This window comes from Lissotriton vulgaris, chromosome 3_1 (genome assembly GCF_964263255.1).
Source record: "Lissotriton vulgaris chromosome 3_1, aLisVul1.2, whole genome shotgun sequence".
NCBI classification, from domain to species: domain Eukaryota; kingdom Metazoa; phylum Chordata; class Amphibia; order Caudata; family Salamandridae; genus Lissotriton; species Lissotriton vulgaris.
Genome location: NC_141689.1, coordinates 1,102,036,758 through 1,102,055,681, shown reverse-complemented (window position 1 = coordinate 1,102,055,681; position 18,924 = coordinate 1,102,036,758). Strand labels below are relative to the sequence as shown.

Below are 18,924 nucleotides of genomic sequence, written 5' to 3'. Positions count from 1 at the left end.
CTCAACCACTCACCTTCAACCACTCACCCTCAACCACTCACCTTCAACCACTCACCCTCCACCACTCACCCTCAACCACTCACCCTCAACCCCTCCCCCTCACCCTCACTCATCCTCACCCTCACTCATCTTCAATACCTCACCATCACTAACCTTCAACCCCTCACCCTCAGTAACTCTCAACACCTCTATCACCCTTACCCTCACTCACCCTCCATACCTCACCCTCACTAACACTCAACCCCTCACTCACCCTCACTCTCACCCTCACTCACACTCAACACCTCAGCCTCACCCTCACCCTCCTACAGACACATTCAAGGCCCTCATCTTGAGCAATGATCACGATTTTTATTGTACAACTAAAAAAAAAAAAAATGGTGGCAAATACATCAGCTCATAACATTTCGCCACACCTGTCTCTACATTTTTGGATTGCCAAACAAAATTATCTACCATCTTCTCTCACCCTCAACCACTCACCCTCAACCACTCACCCTCAACCACTCACCCTCAACCACTCACCCTCAACCACTCACCCTCAACCACTCACCCTCAACCCCTCCCCCTCACCCTCACTCATCCTCACCCTCACTCATCTTCAATACCTCACCATCACTAACCCTCAACCCCTCACCCTCAGTAACTCTCAACACCTCTATCACCCTTACCCTCACTCACCCTCCATACCTCACCCTCACTAACACTCAACCCCTCACTCACCCTCACTCTCACCCTCACTCACACTCAACACCTCAGCCTCACCCTCACCCTCCTACAGACACATTCAAGGCCCTCATCTTGAGCAATAATCACGATTTTTATTGTACAACTAAAAAAAAAAAAAATGGTGGCAAATACATCAGCTCATAACATTTCGCCACACCTGTCTCTACATTTTTGGATTGCCAAACAAAATTATCTACCACCTTTCGAAATCGCCCACTGTATTTGAACGTTGTCACACACACATTTGTATTTGAACCTTGTCACACACACATTAAGGGAGGCATGCTCACCCTCAATGACCCTCACCTTCAACACCTCACCTACCCTTACCCTCACTCACCCAACACCTCACCCTCACTCACCATCAACATCTCACCCTCACTCACCCTCATCCTCACTCCCCATCAACACCTCACCATCACTAACCCTCAACTCCTCACTCTCACTAACCCTCAACCCCTCCCCCTCACTCACCCTCACCCTCCTTCACCATCAACACTTCAACATCAGTAACCCTCAACTCCTCACTCTCACTAACCCTCAACCCCTGCCCCTCACCCTCACTCATCCTCACCCTCATTCACCGTCAACACCTCACCCTCACTCAACATCTCACCTTCACTCACCATCAACATCTCACCCTCACTCACCCTAAAAACCTCACCCTCAACACCTCACCCTCAACACCTCACCCTCAACACCTCACCCTCAACCACTCACCCTCAACCACTCACCCTCACCTCACCCTCACCTCACCCTCAACCCCTCACCCAACCCCACAACTCTTCACCCTCAACACCTCACTCACTCAATACCTCCCCCTCACTCACCCTCACCCTCACTTACCCATAACACCCCACCATCACTAACCCTCAACCCCTCCCCCTCACCCACACTCACCCTCATTCACCATCAACACTTCACCATCAGTAACCCTCAACTCCTCAATCTCACTAACCCTCAACCCCTGCCCCTCACCCTCACTCATCCTCACCCTCATTCACCGTCAACACCTCACCCTCACTCAACATCTCACCTTCACTCACCATCAACATCTCACCCTCACTCACCCTAAAAACCTCACCCTCAACACCTCACCCTCAACACCTCACCCTCAACCACTCACCCTCAACCACTCACCCTCACCTCACCCTCAACCCCTCACCCAACCCCACAACTCTTCACCCTCAACACCTCACTCACTCAATACCTCCCCCTCACTCACCCTCACCCTCACTTACCCATAACACCCCACCATCACTAACCCTCAACCCCTCCCCCTCACCCACACTCATCCTCACCCTCATTCACCGTCAACACCTCACCCTCACTCAACATCTCACCTTCACTCACCATCAACATCTCACCCTCACTCACCCTCAACACCTCACCCTCAACACCTCACCCTCAACACCTCACCCTCAACACCTCACCCTCAACACCTCACCCTCAACACCTCACCCTCAACCACTCACCCTCAACCACTCACCCTCAACCACTCACCCTCAACCACTCACCCTCAACCACTCACCCTCAACCACTCACCCTCACCTCACCCCCAACCCCTCACCCAACCCCTCAACTTTTCACCCTCAACACCTCACTCACTCAATACCTCCCCCTCACTCACCCTCACCCTCACTTACCCTCAACACCCCACCATCACTAACCCTCAACCCCTCACCCTCACCTTCACTCCCCCTCCCTCACCCTCAACCCCTCACCCTCACTAATTCTCAACTCCTCAATCCCCCTTACCCTCAATCACCCTCAATACCTCACTCTCACTAATCCTCAACCCCTCACCCTCACTAATTCTCAACCCCTCAATCACCCTTACCCTCACTCACCCTCAATACCTCACCCTCACTAACACTCAACCCCTCACTCACCCTCACTCTTACCCTCACTCACACTCAACACCTCAGCCTCACCCTCACTCACCCTCACCCTCAACCCCTCATGCCATTTTTAAGGGTACCTTGGAGCAGACAGTTCAAGTCGAATTACAGTAAGGGAGAAAATGTCGTCTGGAAATGTTTTTTTTTTTAAACAAAACTCCTTTAGTTTACATACCATCCCGTACATACACACCAACATGAATCCCAGCATTTAAAATTACCCACAGACACATTCAAGGGGCGCATCCTTAGCAATGCTCACTGTTTTCATAGTAAAAATAACAACACAACTTAGATGGAAAATATTGTATCCAGCCTCTGACCCATTCAGCAACATACATCAGCTCATAAAACTTCTCCACACCTTTTTCTACATTTATGTATTGGCAAACAAAATCATACACCATCTTTCTCATTCGCCCACTGTATTTTAACGTTGCCACACACACATTAATGTAGGCATCTGCAGCAATGTTCATTCTTTTCATACTAAACATAAACGCCACAACTTTGAGCCTGGATATTACAAGACTTACATTAAGGAACGCATCCGCAGATAAGTTCTGTATTTACAACACGTACACACACAGCAAAAACTATCCTAGCATTTAAAACTCCCCACAGACACATTTTACCACTGGGGCATGTACGCAGCAAGGCTCACGATTTTTATCATAAAAACAAAAACACAACTTTTATGTCAAATATTGCATCCGGCCTCTGACCCATTCAGCACCATGCATCAGCTCATAACATTTCCCCACACCTGTATTTACATTTATGTATCGCCAAACAAAATCATCGACCATCTTTCTCATTAGGCCACTGGATTTTAACGTTGCCACACACCCATTCATGGACGGCTCCACAGCAATGTTCAGTATTTGCATACTAAACATAAACGCCACAACTTTCAGCCTGTATATTACAAGAGTTCTATGTTTAAAAGTGAAACTTTGTATACTTTACAAGCTTTATATATTCCATTTTTAAGGGTAACTTCGAGCAAAGAGTTGAACTTCAATTACACTAACGTTAAATAAAACAGAAAAAAAAAAAAAAATTTGCTTTGTCAGTTCCGAGCTAACTCTTATGTGCGCTTAAGGGAGTTGGCCAGGGAAGTCTACTGGCGCGCCAATGTCGAAACTCCATTTGCATACACATTCAAACATTCACACTTCCAATTCGCGCACATCAGCTAGTGTGACTTTTCCTTGGGGCAAGGGAAGGACTGCGAGCCGGGTGTTAGCTCGAGAACAACAACAAACCCCCCCCCCCCCCCAAAAAAAAAGACTAACAGTAGAAACGTGATGTTTTTGGGCTAAACTTAAACAATCCCACTGAATGTAAATACGAACATTAGAAACGTGATTTTTTTTTAACAAAACTTATTTACTTTACATAACGAGGCCTAGTATTTCACAATTTTGCGGGACAGCGTAGTATGTAACATCGGACAATTCTACTTCGACGCTTGTACAGACTAAAGATTTTCGATGTTGCCTTCAGTGAAAAATTTCCGATGTTGCCTTCTTTTGGATAACCACCATATTTCTTATACACACACATTAAGGGACGCATCCGCAGCAGCCTCACCTTCACTCACCCTCACCCTCACTCACCCTCAACCCCTCATGCTATATTTAAGGGTAATTTGGTGCAGACTGTTCAAGGCGAATGACAGTAAGGGAGAAAATCTCGTCTGGAAACGTTATGTTTTTAGAACAAAACTCCTATACTTTACATACCATGCCGTACACACAACGACAACAATCCCAGCATTTAAAATTACCCACAGACACATTCAAGGTCCTCATCCTCAGCAATGCTCACGATTTTTATAGTAAAAATAACAACACAACTTTGATGGCAAATAAATCAGCTCAGAACATTTCGCCACACCTATCGCTACATTTATGTTTTGGCAAACAAAATTATCTACCATCTTTCTAATTCGCCCAATGTATTTTAACGTTGCCACACACACATTAATGGAGGCATGCTCACCCTCAATCACCCTCACCTTCAACCTCTCACCTACTCTCACCCTCACTCACCCTCAACCCCTCACCCTCACTAACTCTCAAACCCTCAATCACCCTTACCCTCACTCACCCTCAATACTTCACCTTCACTAACACTCAACCCCTCACTCACCCTCACTCTCACCCTCACTCACACTCAACACATCAGCCTCACCCTCACCCTCACTCACCTTCAATCCCTCATGCCATTTTAAAGGTTAACTTTGAGCTGACAGTTCAAGTCCAATTACAGTAATGGAGAAAATGGCGTCTGGAAAAGTGATGGTTTTTTAACAAAAGTCCTAGAGTCACTCACCCTCAACGCCTCACCCAACACCTCACCTTCACTCAACATCAACATCTCACCATCCCTCACCCTCAACACCTCACCCTCAACCCCTCACCCTCAACCACTCACCCTCAACCACTCACCCTCAACCACTCACCCTCAACTACTCATCCTCACTCACCCTCCCTCACCCTCAACCCCTCACCCACACCCTCAACACTTCACCCTAAACACCTCACTCACCCTCAACCCCTCCCCCTCACTCCCCCTCACCCTTACTCACCCTCAACACCTACCTCACTCACCCTCAACCCCTCACCCTCACTAACTCTCAAACCCTCAATCACCCTTACCCTCACTCACCTTCAATACTTCACCTTCACTAACACTCAACCCCTCACTCACCCTCACTCTCACCCTCACACTCAACACATCAGCCTCACCCTCACCCTCACTCACCTTCAATCCCTCATGCCATTTTTAAGGGTAACTTGGAGCTGACAGTTCAAGTCCAATTACAGTAATGGAGAAAATGGCGTCTGGAAACGTGATGGTTTTTTAACAAAAGTCCTATAGTCACTCACCCTCAACGCCTCAACCAACACCTCACCTTCACTCAACATCAACATCTCACCATCCCTCACCCTCAACACCTCACCCTCAACCACTCACCCTCAACCACTCACCCTCAACCATTCACCCTCAACTACTCATCCTCACTCACCCTCCCTCACCCTCAACTCCTCACCCACACCCTCAACACTTCACCCTAAACACTTCACTCACCCTCAACCCCTCCCCCTCCCCCTCACTCCCCCTCACCCACCCTCAACACCCCACCATCACTAACCCTCAACACCTCACTCTCACTAACTCTCAATCCCTCAATCACCCTTACCCTCACTCACCCTCAATATCTCACCCTCACTAACACTGAACACCTCACTCACCCTCACTCTTACCCTCACTCACACTCAACACCTCAGCCTCACCTTCACTCACCCTCACCCTCAACGCCTCATGCCATTTTAAAGGGTATCTTGGAGCAGACAGTTCTATTTGAATTACAGTAAGGTCGAAAATGGCGTCTGTAAACTTTATGTTTTTTTAAAAAAAAACCTATAGTCTACATACCATGCCGTACACAGACGCCGACAACAATTCCACCATTTAAAATTTCCCACAGCCACATTCAAGGGCCGCATCCTGAGCAATGCTCATTATTTTTATAGTAAAAATAATACAATTTTGATGTCAAATACATCAGCTCATAACATTTTGCCACACCTGTCACTCACCCTCACTCTCACCCTCACTCACACTCAACACCTCAGCCTCACCCTTACCCTCACTCACCTTCAATCCCTCATGCCATTTTTAAGGGTAACTTGGAGCTGACAGTGCAAGTCGAATTACAGTAAGGGAGAAAATGGCGTCTGGGCACGTGATTTTTTTGAACAAAACTCCTATAGTCACTCACCCTCAACGCCTCACACAACACCTCACCTTCACTCACCATCAACATCTCACCCTCACTCACCCTCAACACCTCACCCTCAACCCCTCACCCCCAACCCCTCACCTTCAACCCCTCACCCTCACTCACCCTCTCTCACCCTTAACCCCTCACCTACATCCTCAACACTTCACCCTAAACACCTCACTCACCCTCAACCCCTCCCCCTCACACTCACTCACCCTCACCCTCACTCACCCTCAACACCTCACCATCACTAACCCTCAACCCCTCACCTTCACTAACTCTCAATCCCTCAATCACCCTTACCCTCACTCACACTCAATATCTCACCCACACTAACACTGAACACCTCACTCACCCTCACTCTTACCCTCACTCACACTCAACACTTCAACCTCACCCTCACTCACCCTCACCCTCAACTCCTCATGCCATTTTTATGCGTAACTTGGATCAGACAGTTACAGTCAAATTACAGTAAGGTCGAAAATGGCGTCTGTAAACGTTATGTTTTATAACCAAAACTCCTATAGTCTACATACCATGCCGTACACACACACCAACATCATTCCTAGCATTTAAAATTACCCACAGACACATTCAAGGGCCGCATCCTCAGCAATGCTCACGAATTTCATATTAAAATTAACAACACAACTTTGATGGCAAATATTGTATCCAGCCTCTGACCCATTCAGCATCATACATCAGCTCATAACATTTCGCCACACCTGTGTCTACATTTATGTATTGGCAAACAAAATCATCGACCATCTTTCTCATTCTCCCACTGTATTTCTACGGTGACACTCACACATTAATGGAGGCATCTGCAGCAATGTTCTGTATTTTCATACTAAACATAAACGCCACAACTTTGAGCCTCTATATTACAAGACTTACATTAAGGTACGCACCTGCAGCGAAATTCTGTATTTACAACACGTACACACACAGCCAAAATTATCCTAGCATTTAAAACTACCCACAGACACATTTAAGGGCCACTTACGCATCAATGTTCACGATTTTCATAATAAAACGAAGAACACAACTTTTATGGCAAATATTGCATCCGGCCTCTGACCCGTTCAGCACCACACCTGTCTTTACATTTCTTTTTTGCCAAACAAAATCATCCACCATCTTTCTCATTCACCCACTGTATTTTCACGTTGCCACACCAACATTAATCGTCGCATCCGCAGCAATTTTCAGTATTTTCATACTAAACATAAACGCCACAACTTTGAGACAGTATATTATAAGAGTTGTATGTTGAAAAGTGAAACTTTGTATACTTTGGATGCTTTAGATATGCCATTTTTAAGTGTAACTTCGAGCAGACAGTTGAAGTCCAATTACACTAACGTAAAAAAAAAGGCCCTTTGCTTTGTCAGTTCCGAGCAAAATCTTATGTGGGCTTAAGGGAGTTGCCCAGGGAAGTCTACTGGCGCGCCAATGTCGAAACTCCATCTGCATACACATTCAAACATTCACACTTCCAAGTCGCGCACATCAGCTAGTGTGACTTTTCCTTGGGGCAAGGGAAGGACTAAAAGCTTTGATCCTTTCTTAAACCCAAAAAAAAAAAAAGATTCTTGCATCGTTACCCCCTATTTAAGCAGAGGGACGGGTCACTTTAAGTCATACTCTCTTTTTACCTGCGAGGACAGAACTTCGACTTACAGAACGGCGCTGTACTTGCTGCTATCGACCAACAGCCACTGAAAAATTACGGCATTCAATCTTAGAACGTAAGTGCATGCAAGTTTTATTTCTATGCATCTAAGGGACAGTATTGATACATTTACTTGCGTTCATTAGAACGGTTACTATATCAACATTGCACTTGTGTTAAATTATTCTGCGACATGTTTGTTTGCAAATCTACATTTTCTATGGTAATACTTAGCAAAGGACTACGTAATTTCTCAAACAGGTCATACCTTTGTTTAAACCAACCGATACATATTGTTTTTTTTTATCGTTATCTCTTGTAGGTTATTGGTACGCTTTCAACATTTGCTTGATAGGGGGAAAGAAACTGCGCACCAACATATATCATGTAAGTACAGCCAACTGTTCACTCTTCTACACAATTTTTACTTCCCTTCCTAACACTCCGACTCGCCACACAGAACATTGCTTCCAATAATTCAAGGCACAACATAAGTTTGACACACACCCATTCATTCTTATATTTAATGCAACACAGTAACTACTCCTAATTACAACATGACACACACACCTTCTTTTTACGTCTGTTACTATTACCTTTTCACGCACACACGGTTAAGAACACATACTATATAACATGCACGGCGAATTGAGTGCAACCACAACAGAACACTCCTTACGATTTTTGTCACAGCTTCACAGCAATACAGTAAACAGGATGATCGGACTGAACAGTGAATAGAGCGGCAGCTTACACTACTCACACACACCTTCTCAGATTATCTTTCAATATTACACGCATACTCAGATTACATGTAACACAGTAACCAGTGCAAGTTACAAGATGACACATACGCACCTTTTTTTTTACATCTATTAGTATTAACTTTTCACGCACACACTGTTAGGAACACATACTATATCACACGCACGCCGAATTGAGTGCGACCACATTAGAACACTCATTACGCTTTCATTGACAGATTCATAGCAAGACAGTAAACTGGATGATCGGACTCAAGAGTGAACAGAGCTGCATCTTACACTAATCACACACAGCCTGTCACATTAGGCAAAACACTGACTGCCACCCTTATACAGCACGTGCGACTCCAACGCAATCTAAGATCATAGCAGTTCGCCACTACAGCACCAAACTTTCAGGCACAACTTCAAATTGCACATTTATTTGCACGCAAACAGGCTACACTTCAAAACATTCACCCGCAGCTTTACTGGCACACAGTAAGTAATCCAAGTTACTAGATGACACACGAAAACAGCCGCTCGTACAACTACTAGTATTACCTTTCCACAAACACACATCCAATAACACATTAGCCAGGATTTGCGGCCTACAAAAATAAACACTTCACTTTACACTTACTACACTATTCCCAGGCACATTGTAACATTAGGGAGAATAGTACAGCCATAAACCGTTCGCAACACTACGCCACACCACAACAAAATTTTCATACACACATTCCACGAACAAGGGCACTTTCACACACACCCTCTATTACATGGCTACTCACAATCTTTCTCTCAGGGGCCAAATTTACTGTTTACTTTGTGTCCAAGGACCGCATCGGTGGGGGCAGGGTCACTGGTTAAGGGTCGGGGCTACAGCAACAACATAAAACTGGCCATGAGGTTAATCACAGGACCCTGCAGCCGAAGGCTTCGTCCACTGAGCCCTCCCGGCATACACATAATTTTCTCGCTCTCTTTCTCTCTTGGTCTCCCTCCCTCTCTATAGCACACTAATCACACACACCCTGTCACATTAGGCAAAACACTGCATCTTACACTAATAACACACAGCCTGTCACATTAGGCAAAACACTGACTGCCACCCTTATACAACACGTGCAACTCCTACGCAATGTAACATCATAGCAGTTCGCCACTACAGCACCAAACTTGCAGTCAGAACTTCTAATTGCACATTAATTTGCACGTAAACAGGCAACACTTTACAACATTTACGCAGAATGCATTCATTCGCAGCTTTACTTGCACAGTTAGTAATCCAAGTTACAAGCTGACACACGAAAACAGCCGCTCGTACAATTACTAGTATTACATTTTCACAAGCACACATCCAATAACACATTAGCCAGGATTAGCTGGCTACACAAAAAAAAACTTGGTTAAGGGTCGGGGCGACAGCAACAACATAAAATGGACCATGAGGTTAATCACAGGACCCTGCAGCCGAAGGCTTCGTGCACTGAGCCCTCCCGGCATACACATAATTTTCTCGCTCTCTTTCTCTCGCGGTCTCCCTACATCTCTATAGCTCTCTCTCCCTCTCTATAGCTCCCCCTCCCTCTCTCCTGTCTTCCTCTGTCTCACTCTAACTGTGTTCCTCCCTCTGTCTCACTCCCCCTCTCTTCTTCCTCCTCTCTCCCTCCCTCTCCGTCTCACTCCCCATCACCCTGCATCTCACTCCCTTTCTCTTCCTCTCCCTCCATTTCCCTTCCTTTCCCTAACTTTCCCTTCCTCTCTGTCTTTGTACATAACTCTCCATTTGTCTCCCCTTTACTCCCTCTCTATCTTTATACATTACTTGCACACTAACTGGGTACACTTTCAATATTACACGCACACCGCATTCATTTTCATATTCAATGCGATATAGTAAGTAATCTAAGTTACACGATGACACACACACACATTTTTCGGTACGTCTCGCACTATTAACTCTTCACGCACACACTCACTCCCTCTCCATCCCCAACAACAATTCCAGCTTTTAAAACTACCCACAGACACATTCAAGTCCCACATCCTCAGCAATTTTCAACTATTTTCCTAATACAAATAACGACACTACTTTAAGGGGGGCGTTATTTTTGGAAGCCTCACACACACTCACCCTCACTTACCCGCAATGCCTCACCCTCACTCACCCTCACCCTCACTCACACTCACCATCTCACCCTCACCCTCACTTACCCTCAACGCATCACCCTCTGTCACCCTTAACAGCTCACCCTCACTCTCACTCACCCTCAACGCCTCTCCCTTCCTCACCCTCACTCACCCTCAACGCCTCCCCTTCACCCGCACTCACCCTCATTCTCACTCACCTTCACTCACCCTCAACACCTCACCCTCACTCACCCTCAACATCACGCCCTCCCTCACCCTCCCTCACCCTCAGCCTCACTCACCCTTACTCACCCTCACCCACCCTCACGCTCATCCTCACTCACCCTCACTTACCCTCACTCACCCTCAGTCATCCTCAGTCACCCTCACTCAACCCCTCACCCTCACTCACACTCATTCAACCTCTCACTCAACACCTCACTCTCACTCACCCTCAACACCTCACTCACCCTCAATTTCACTCACCCTCAATTTCACTCACCCTCACTCATCCTCAACACTTCCCCCACCCTCACTAGCCCTCAACACCTCACACACACACCCTCAACACTTCTCCCTCAACTCCTCACTCACCCTCACTCTCACTCCACACTTCAACACCTCAGCCTCAGCCTCACCCTCACTCACCCTCAACACCTCACTCACCTTCAACACCTCATTCTCACTCACCCACACTCACCCTCATCCTTACTCACCCTCAACTTCTCACCCTCACTCACCCTCAATCTCTAAGCCTAACCTACCTTCACTCACCCTCAAACCCTCACCCTCACTCACACTCACCCTCACTCAACCTCAGGCTCACTCACCCTCATGCTCACTCACCCTCAACACATCATCCTCACTCACCCTCACCATCACTCACCCTCAAACCGTCACCCTCACTCACCCTCACCCTCACCCTCACTTACCCTCAATACCACTCACCCTCACTCACCCTCAACACCTCCCCCTCCCTCACCCTCACCCTCAACACCTCACCTCACTAACACTCAACACCTCACCCTCACACTCACACCCTCAACATTTCACCCTCACTCACCCTCAACCCCTCACCCACACTCACCGTCTCTCTCCCTCTCTAGCTCCCCCTCCCTCTCTCTTGCCTTCCTCTTTCTCACTCTAACTTTGTTAATCCCTCTGTCTCCCTCCCCCTCTCTCTCCCTCCCTTCATCCCCGTCTCCCTTCCTATCACTCTCCCTCTCACTCCCTTTCCCTTCCTCTCACTCCATTTTCCTTCCTTTCCCTCACTTTCCCTCCCTCTCCCTCACTCTCCATCTCCCTCACTCTCCCTCCCTTTTACTCCATCGGCATTTCCCTCCCCTTCACTCCCTTTCTGTCTTTGTACATTACTTGCACACTAACTGGGTACACTTTCAATATTACACGCACACCGCATTCATTCTCAGATTCAATGCAACACATTAACCAGTCCAAGTTACAAGATAACACACACACACATTATTTTATGTCTCTCAGTATTAACTTTTCACGCACTCACTCACTCTCTCTCTGTCCCCCTTTTCCTCCCACTCCCTCTCTCTCCCTCTATCATCTCACCCTGCCTGTGTGCCAGCCGTGGCGCATACACTCACAGCAGCACTAGAGCTCTTAACAGGTCTTTAAAAGACTATTTACATGCTAATGTGGCCTTTATGGTTAAAATTCGAAAAAATATATTCTAACCATTATGTTTTTTTTCTCCTTTCAGATTATTAAAACAACAACAAAATAAACAGAAGTTAAGGTAAATACTACTTTGCCGCTTAGTTTAAAATGTGTTAAAACTTCATACCTTACAGTCCCCAACAATATTTGTTAGTTCACAAACCTTCTTAATTTACATTTGTTGATAACAACATTTCAGTATAACTTATAAGATGCAGAGATGCTTGAAAGCAAGTTACCATCAAGGGAATAGCAAATTTAATAGCAAATCACAAGGTAAGCAATGCTTACCAAATAGTGCTTTTGCTGTCTTGCACAATTTATGCAAGCCAGTAACTACTTGGAACTCTAATGATCTGCATTATATAATGGACCGTGGGGACGCTTTATATCTCCAAATGCATTCTATTAACAAAGAAACACTTATGCATCCAGATGACCTGCCAAGGTATATAGACCACAATCAAGAGATATATTCACTTTTGCTACGGAATGCTTACTACGGTGATGTCCTTAAACGTTTTGATAAAGCCTACCCAGATATTAGCACAGCATTAAATGTTACTATTAATAAGCACTGTGGTGTTCTACTTTGTATGAATGTTTATGTAATAGCTATTTTCAAACATATGCAATCATACTTTGTATTTGATTCACATAGTAGGGACCATGAAGGCATGCCTCATTCAAACGGAACATGTGTTACAATTGCATTTAATTCGTTTGAAGGGCTCATTCAATATGTTATGAAACTAGCATATAACTTTACACATCAGGCTGAGCAATGTGTCCAATTTGAATTAACCCCAATAGATATAAGTCATTAAAAGGAAATCCTTTACAAAAGCACTTACTGTGCACAAAAAAAATAGTCACCTACCGCAAGAAAGAAAAATTTGGGTACATACTACTGAATGTACTCCTAATCAGACGATAACATCAACATCAATGTCTTCTGATGATTTACTGAATAAAAGTAAGGGAGGGAATAGCAATAGTAATCATTTAGCACAATTACCAGGTAATAGTAAAGCTATACAGGGAACAAATAAACAGTCTCGGAAAAGAAAAAGGGATTCAAGTACATGTCCAACTAAAGTTGTACAAAGAAAAAAAGTTAATACAGCTGAAGAAGACATTACCAACAGTCAACTAAGTGCTACTGATAATAACATACCCATATTCACGCAGGGCCAAAGACAGAAACAAGGTAAACAAATCCATACAATCATTCGCAAATTCCACCGGGAAATATTGCATGGGCCAGAGTACATTTGTACTCTTTGCAATCAACTGTGGCATAAACAAACGTTGCAAAATATACGCAGTGTTAGCCAATCCGAAATTTTCAACCAGTGTAACATTAGTAACAAGAAAACGAATTTTATTTGTAAGACTTGCTATTATTACATTCGCAAAAACAAAATACCACCATGTTCTATTGTAAATGGCATGGGCTTCCCAAATGTACCAGTTGAATTAGAATTATATGATTTAGAAGAAAGATTAGTTTCACCTAGGATACCATTCTTACAAATTCGGAGTCTGCCACGCGGTTTTCAAAAATCATTATCAGGTGCAGTAGTTAATGTACCTGCAGATGTTATGACAACTGTTACAATTTTACCAAGGCAAATTAATGACGCCATGACAATCCCAGTGAAATTAAAAAGGAAATTAATCTATAAATCATATACACATTATGAGAATATTAGACCAAATACAGTAAAAAAGGCAGCTACATGGCTAGCTAAAAATAGTACAATGTTTAATGAATATGGTGTTACGATTAACCCTGACTGGGAGTATATACCTCCAGAAATAGAATCTCACAATGAGACTTCTGAGACAAACAATTCATCTGATAGTTCTGACAACATAGAAGCTGGGAATTTGGATACTATGTTAACAAATGAAACTATTACTAGTAATTCGCTGAATGTGTTAAGTTTCGCTCCAGCTGAACATAACACGCCAAGAGGTTTATATGAGGATAAAGATTCAGAGTTTTTGGCTTTCCCTACTATTTTTTGTGGTGAACGAAGGCCTAACAATAAGGAAAGGCACATACCGGTACATTATAGTACTATTTGCCAAGCAGAGTTAAGGAGTTATGATAGAAGAGTCGCTAAATCTATTACTAATGTGTTTTTTAAACTGAAGAAATTACATATTAAGCAGATCCATGGTAAAATCAACATTTCCATCAGAAAACATTTTACTGATGGAAATAAAATAACTGCTAAAGACATTAAATGTAATATTGCCAATGTTTTACAGTTTAATGAGGGGTACAAAGTATTAAAAACTATACGCAGTTCACCTCCATATTGGGAAGGTTGCAAAAAAGATATTTTTGCAATGATAAGGCAACTTGGCATACCCACTTTCTTTTTGACTTTATCTGCTGCTGAAACAAAATGGCACCATTTAATAAATATACTATTGAGAGTTAGAAACTTAAAGGAATGTACAGAGGAAGAATTCTTAAACATGTCTTGGGAAACTAAAAGTAAATTAATACAAGAAGATCCAATAACATGTGCAAGACAGTTTGACTATCAAGTTAGGAAATTCTTTAATTGTGTTTTGCTGAATGGCACTAATCCAATTGGGGAAATAGTAGACTACTTTTACAGAGTCGAATTCCAACAAAGAGGTTCTCCACATATACATGCATTACTCTGGGTAAACAAAGCACCATTGTATGGTGTTTCACCAGTGGAAGAAGTCAATAGCTTTATTGACAAATATATCACTTGTCATAAGTCTGAGAACCCTGTTTTACAACCGTTAATAAATCTACAAAGGCATGGTCACACCAAAAATTGCAGACGTAAACAGCAACGGACATGCAAATATCAATATCCAAAATATCCAATGTCAAGAACGCTCATATTAGAGCCATTAACACTTGAGGAGACAAATAACCAATGGCAAGATAATATGAAAATAATACATGAAGCTATGAATAATACTACCTTTAATACACTTTCTTTTGAGGAATTTTTAGACTTCATTAAAATGGATGATAAAGAATATATTACTTCTATACAAACTAGCTTACAAAAAACAACTATTTTTTTAAAAAGAACACCAGGCGAATGCTTCATCAATAACTACAATAGTACTCTTTTAGAAGCTTGGCGAGCAAACATAGACTTGCAGTTTATACTAGACCCTTATGCTTGTGCAGTCTATATTATCTCATATATCAGTAAATCGCAAAGAGGAATTAGCAAACTTCTAGCGCAAGCTGCTAAAGAGGTAACAAGCAATAGTAATATCAAAGATCAACTTAAACACATAGGAAACAAATTCCTCAACTGCACAGAAATTAGTGCTCAAGAAGCAGCATATCTAATTCTTCAAATACCATTACGGAAAAGCTCCCGATCATTTGTATTTATTAATACTAGCCGTCCAGAGAAAAGAACTTATTTAATGCGTGATATCGAAACTATTAATAACTTGCCCGAAAATTCAACTGACATTCAATGTGAAAATATTATTATTAAGTACTGCAAACGGCCACAATCATTAGAGATGTGCACGTTAGCAGACTATGCGGCTAATTTCAACTATGTGAAGAAAAAAACACATGGGAAAGAAATAAATGATTGCGAAGATTTACTTGCAGAACAAAACTTTTACAGCTCAGATGAGGAAGAATTAGAAATAGAATGTAGTGACGGAAATAAACAACAACAGAAACAGAATTATGATTATGCTTTAAATAAGCGCAGACAAGGGAAAATAATACGCTTTTGCAGATTTAACAAAAATAATGAACCAGAAGAGTATTATAGAGAAATATTAATGTTGCACTATCCATGGAGGGAAGAAGAAAAAATACTAATCAACAAGGAAACTTACTATGATAGGTATCTGGAAGTTAAAACATTTGTTGACACACAACTAAAAATTTATAACAAACAGCATGGCGAAGTTACAAACATTATTCATGAACAGTGTCATGAAAATGTAATTTCACCCCCTCTATCACCAACTGTTAATATACAGACAGAAGACCAAAATCCAGAACATAATAATAGATATGATTTGGCTCTAGATTTAGGAATTAGAACTAAAACTGAAGAACAAAGCTCAACTAACGTTATTTTACCCAATGAAAAATACCAACAACTTATGCAAAACTTAACGGAAGAACAACTTAAATTTGTTTACCATCACTTGCATTGGTTTAAAACTACAAGCACTCCATGCTATACTTTTTGCACTGGAGGGGCTGGTGTTGGGAAAAGTTTTGTAATATCTGCACTATATCAAACTTTACTACGCTACTATAACACTAAGGCCGGTGAAAATCCTGATAATGTTTATATCTTACTTACAGCTCCAACAGGAAAGGCTGCCCATAATATTAATGGCAAAACACTGCATAGCACTTTCAAAATACCTGTGTCGCAAAGTTTGACTTATAAACAACTGAGTCATGAACATAGAACTGCTCTACAAATGGAAATGATGCATGTTAGAGTTGTTATTATTGATGAAATTTCAATGGTAGGACACAATATGTTGAATTTTATACATAACAGGCTTCAAGAAATTAAATCATCTAATGAACCATTTGGAGGAATTTCTATTTTAGCCATTGGTGACTTTTACCAATTAAAACCTGTATTTGACAGATACATTTTTCAGGATTCTACACAAATGTATGGTCCTTTAAGTGCTAACTTATGGAAAGAACATTTTAAAATTTTTGAATTAACAAAAATTATGTGCCAAAAAGAAGATCTACAATTTGCTCAATTACTAAACCGATTGAGAGAAGGCAAGCATACTGAAGAAGATATTTCACAAATTAAGCAAAGGGAAATACAACCTGAGGAGAGTTTATTAGAAACAATTCCATATATCATGTCAACTAATCTAGAAGTTAATGAAATTAACCAAAAGGTTTTAGAACAACATTGCAAAGATTATCCAGTCTACATAACAGTAGCAAGCGATACCGTCAGTTCTGATTTGTCTGAAAATGTGAAAAAAACGATTCTTAAGCAACTGCCCAAAGATCCACAGAAAACAATGGGCCTTTCACATACATTACACATTGCCTTACAACTTCGTTATGATTTAAGTTGCAATGTGGATGTCAATGATGGTTTAACAAATGGCGCAACTGGTGTTGTACAATTAGTTGAATTGATTAACAATACACCTATTATTGTTTGGTTGTTATTTGACAATCCCACTATAGGACAAACAACCAGACAACAATATAAACACTTATTTCATTCACAAATACAAAATACATGGACACCAATACATGCTATAGCTAGACATTTCCAATACACTAAAAAATTTATTACCATTATACGGAAGTGATTTCCTTTACGCCAAGCATCAGCACGCACTATACATCGCACACAAGGTGCAACTCTCGAACCACTTTATATACACTTTAATAACAGCAAGATTCATCATTTGCATTATGTTGCTATTAGCAGGGCAAAATCAATACAAAATGTATATGTACACAATTTTGATGAACGTAAAATTTTAGTACATCCACAAGTTAATGAGGAAATGCACAGATTAAGCACAGAAATGCCACTTGAAATACATATCCCACAGTTACATACATACAGTGCACATTTCAATATCATTGCACACAATATAAGATCACTACAGAAAAATTTTTCATCTATGGTAGCGGATAGGAATATATTACAAGCAGACATTATTTGCTTAACTGAGATCAACACTACAAGAAATGCTACAGCTAATGATTTCACCATAGAACAATACCATCACATTATATTTGATAAATTTCATACATACAACACAAACCATGGAATGATTATGTACTACAAAAAAGATTTATTTATATTGCCTATTTATGAGACACTTGAAGGGATAGACATTTTACATTTTACTCTACAGATTGATAACACAGATTACCTTATTATTATTTTATACAAACCACCCCTAAAAAGTATAACTTCTCTTTTTGATTTCATCACAAATATTACGGATTTTTACCCCACACACAAATTGATTATTATAGGGGATTTCAATGTGGATGTATCTCAACAAAATGCAAACAGCAAGCAATTACTTGGATTCTTTGAAACAAAATTACAATGTCAACAACTTATTAACAGTTACACAACTAACTACCAATCCATTTTAGATCATATATATACAAATGACCAACTACACAACTATGGTACTTTAGAATGCTATTACAGTGATCATAAAGCAATATGGGTTTGTATTTAA

The 18,924-nt window shown here is 42.1% G+C and overlaps 1 protein-coding gene across 2 annotated transcripts in view; it reads left to right on the top strand.

Moving 5' to 3' along the window:
- LOC147727487 (alcohol dehydrogenase 1-like) overlaps positions 1 to 18,924 on the top strand; it is a 241,734-nt gene that overhangs the window by 70,077 nt on the left and 152,733 nt on the right. Inside the window, exons 3-4 of one of the 2 annotated variants that reach the window (XM_086961560.1) lie at positions 8,427 to 8,491; positions 12,716 to 12,751. The exons of the other annotated variant lie outside the window; for it this stretch is intronic. The gene's annotated coding sequence lies outside the window, so the exon portion shown is untranslated. The remainder of the gene's footprint in view (positions 1 to 8,426; positions 8,492 to 12,715; positions 12,752 to 18,924) is intronic. 2 annotated transcript variants of the gene reach the window in all.